Raw genomic sequence first — 4180 nt, 5'->3', positions numbered from 1 at the left:
ATTGGACAAGGGGGAACCAAAAGAGCGGTTAGGAGAACTTCAAGCCAGAGGTCAGCAAACTTTTTCTCTAAAAAGCCAGAGTAAATATTTTAGGCTGCATGGGCCATATGGCCTGAGTTGCAAAAGACTCTGTCATGGTAGTGTGAAATCAGCCACAGGCAATGGATAAACATATGAGTGTGACTTATGCTTCAATAAAACTGTATTTATGGACACTGAAATTTGAATTTAATTTAATTTTATGTGTCACCAAATCTTATTATTTTTTTTAAAAAAATTTTCAACAATTTAAAATGTCTTTTAAAAAAACCATTCTAGTTTTGCAGGTCATGTGAAAATAGATGGTGGACCAGATTTGGGCTACAGTTTGCTGACCAATGTTATTAACAATCTCCAAGTGACTCAAAGTGTGGGAGAGGAATTCAATTTCCAGGGAGACTAGCCAGACAATTATTCATTTTTAAAGGAGTATTATTTATAATATGACTTCATGAATATTCATAGTGATTTTTTGCATGCTAGGCACTTTTATAGCCAATATGCCTGGGTGAGAAGGCACAGGGCAGGAGCCAAGTAAAAAGAAGCCATCTTTAGGCTGGGTATGCCAAATCCACTAATCTCTCCATACTTCCTTCCACTGAGAAAGAGATGGCCCCACATGGGAGGAAGCAATGCCGGCCATCATAGATGCGGCGACCCAGGAATCAGACTGTTAAAAGGTGCTAAGGCTATGGATTTGTTTCTCACGTGGACCAGTTAGCTTTTGACTGAAGTCCCCACTGCTGGCTCCAGGCAGCTGTCTCGTGTAGGCTGAAAAGAGGGCAAGGGGGAGTCTCACTCAATGTCTTTGAGGCTACAGGAGAGGGGAGCCATTTTAGTAATCAAAATATCAGATAGCCTTAATGTCTCTGGACATGGTGCTGGCCCTTTGTGACCTCTAGAGGTGTATTGTGGGTCGGGCAGGGACAAAAGATGACAAGATGTCACTTTGTACTGAAAAGGAGTATTTTAGAAAACACTTTAGAATGAAAAATTCCAAACATACACAGAAGTAGAGAACAAAGTAAGATGAGCCCCCAGGTACCCAGTCACCCAACTTCAAGGGCTGTCAACTCAGAGCCAGACTTGTTTCATCTGTAACCCAACCTCTAGACGACCAGAGTAAATTCCAGATATCATGTCATCTCATTAGGCGAAGGCTATTTTAATTACACAGGAATTCATTATTTAGAATTCGAAAACTAGTCAAAATTCATTTAGAAAGGTGAAAAAATAAGCAAAAGAAAAGCAATAAAAAACAATCCATGCTTTTACCACTAAGGGGTAGTCATTGTTAATTGTTTCTCCTTCCACATTTTAAAAAACAAAAAAGTATCTTACTTTTACTTTTTTACTTTTTACTTTTCTAAAAGTATCTTAGCTAGCCTTTGGAACTTGATTTTGTGCTTTCTTGATAGAGCTATGACACATCCTTCCATGCTAATAAATATACATCTGCCTTATAGTTCTTTTTGGTTTTTGTTGTTGTTGTTGTTGTTGGCTGGGTACAGTATACTTTATTGATGGTACATGACAAGGTAGGGCTCCCCAAGCCCCTCCTCTTCTTTAGGGGTCTGTGATGGAAACTGTGGAGGTTGGGGGATTCTCATTGTATTGGAAGATGAGTTGGGACAAGGACTCCCCAGCTGCTGGAGGCTTCTCTTTTCCTCTTACTCTCACCAGGGTTGGTAGTCCAGGGGGTTCTTACTTCTTAAAGGCCATATGGAGCATAAGGTTGCTGTACCCAGATTCATTGTCATACCAGGAAATGAGTTTGACAAAGTGGTCACTGAGAGCAATGCCAGCCCCAGCACTGACGGTGGGAGAGTGGGTGTCACAGGAGACTACTTAATCCTCAGTGTACCTCAGGATGCCCTTAAGGGGATACTCCAATACCTGCTTCACCAAATTCTTGATGCCATCATATTTGGAAGCTTTTTCCAGACAGCAGGTCGGATCCATGGTTGACATACTGGGGGTGGGGACATGGAAAGCCATGCCAGTGAACTTCCCATTCAGCTCAGGGATAACCTTATCTACATCCTTGGTAGAACCAGTAGAAGCAGGGATGATATTCTGAGCAGCCCCTCAGTCATCATGCCACAGCTTCCCCAAGGGGCCATCCATGGTCTTCTGAGCAGTAGTGATGGCATGGACTACAGTCATGAGTCCCTTCACAATGCTGGAGTTGTCATGGATGACCTTGGCCAGAGGGGCCAAGCAGTTGGTGGTGCAGGAGGCATTGCTGACAATCTTAATGGAGTTGTCATACTTCTCATGGTTCACGCCCACCACAAACATGGAGACATCAGCAGAAGGGGCAAAGATGATGACCCTCTTGACCCCACCCTTAAAGTGAACCCCAGCCTTCTCCATGTTGGTGAAGACCTCAGTGGACTCCACAACATACTCAGCACCAGCATCACACTACAGGATGTTGGCAAGATCTCACTCCTGGAAGATGGAGATGGGCTTTCCGTTGGTGACAAGTTTCCCATTCTTAACCTTGACTGTGCTGTGGAATTTGTGGTGGGTGGAATCATACCAGGACATGTGGACCATGTAGTTAAGGCCAATGAAGGGATCATGATGGCAACAATATCCCCTTTGTTGGATTTAAAAGTGGCCCTAGTGACCAGGTGCCAAATATGGTCAAATCCATTTACTCTGACCTTCAGCATCTTGTCTCAGGGATGTGGCTGACATTGCATCAGAAGACGTAGTTGTCTGTTGGATATGGAGGAGGAGAGTGCATTATAGTTCTTATGCATATGTCTCCATCATGTGGTTCTTCCTTAGTCTTAAAGCCAATTCCTTATTAGTGTGTATTTAAGTTAATTTAAAAATTTTCCTATTATAATTATCTTGTAATTAATATTTTTCACCAGATAGCTTATATGCTTGTTCGGTCATTTCCTTTGGGTAAATTACTACTGGCATTCCTAGGGCAAAGAGCACCCACATATTTAAATAATTTTTTAAGATTTTATTTATTTATTTTAGAGAGAGAGAGAGAGAAAGAGCATGTGCATAGGGGGAGGAGCAAAGGAGAGGGAAGATAGACTCTCAAGCAGACTCCCTGCTGAGCACAGAGCCAGACAAGGAGCTCCATCCCACAACCCCGAGATCATGACCGGAGCCCAAACTCAGGAGTCAGACACCCAACCAACTGAGTCACCCAGGCATCCCTTAACAATGTTTATTTGTATTGCCAAAATACTTAGCAAGTAAACCAGGAATGCATAAGAATGCCCATTTGCCACATCTTCACCAGCACCACGTATTAACTTCTAACTTTTGCCAATCGGATAGGTTGGAAATTATTTCTTGTCACTTTAATTTGCATTTCTTTAATCATGAGGGAGGCTATTTTGAAAATGTTGGTTGGCCAAGCTTTCAGGCTTATTTTTTAACTTTATTACGGAAAATTTTAAAAACGTAAACGCAAAGACAATCCCTACGGAGCTGTAGCCTCCACTTCAGCATTTACCACGCACAGTCTGTCTTGCTTCCCTTATATCATCCTCCTTCCCCTTCGCATACATGGATCCCCCACATTATTTTAAATCAAATCCCAAACATCACATTCACTGTACATTTTCAGTGTATCTATTAAATGTAAAAGGATTCTTTGTTATATCATAACCATGATTATTATTGTTAAACTTAAAAATAACAAATGGGGTTACCTGGATGGCTCAGTCGGTTGGGTGTCCAACTCTTGATCTTGGTGTGAGCCTGTGGGGCTCCACATTGGGCTTCATGCTGGGTGTGGAGCCTCCTGAAAAGAAATAAAGCGGTTCTATGGTTATTCTGAACTATAGTTCCTGCTAGGAAGGCAGGCAAATACTGGGTTTTTTTCTTAATTTTGTGGCTCTTGAAAAATGAATTAGCTTCCTAGCCTCTTCTAAAATTATCTATGAGAGTTCCTTTATTTTTTCATTTTTTTTTAAAAAGAAAGTTTCTTTTTTTTAAGTAGGCTCCACATTCCATGTGGGACTTGAACAACCCTGTGAACAAGAGTCATACCCTCTACCGGCTGAGCCAGCCAGATGCTCCAAAAGTTCTTTTAAAAGTATCAGTATGGGGACACCTGGGTGGCTCAGTGGGTTAAAGCCTCTGCCTTTGGCTCAGGTCATGG

The 4180-nt window shown here is 41.9% G+C and overlaps 1 pseudogene; it reads right to left on the bottom strand.

Annotated features, from left to right (window-relative positions):
* Positions 1 to 1743: 1743 nt before the first annotated feature.
* LOC132015396 (glyceraldehyde-3-phosphate dehydrogenase-like) lies at positions 1744 to 2720 on the bottom strand (annotated as a pseudogene).
* Positions 2721 to 4180: the final 1460 nt, after the last annotated feature.

The sequence above is a fragment of the Mustela nigripes genome, chromosome 4, assembly GCF_022355385.1.
Source record: "Mustela nigripes isolate SB6536 chromosome 4, MUSNIG.SB6536, whole genome shotgun sequence".
In the NCBI taxonomy this organism is placed as follows: Eukaryota; Metazoa; Chordata; class Mammalia; order Carnivora; family Mustelidae; genus Mustela; species Mustela nigripes.
This window is presented reverse-complemented; position numbering and strand designations above follow the sequence as displayed.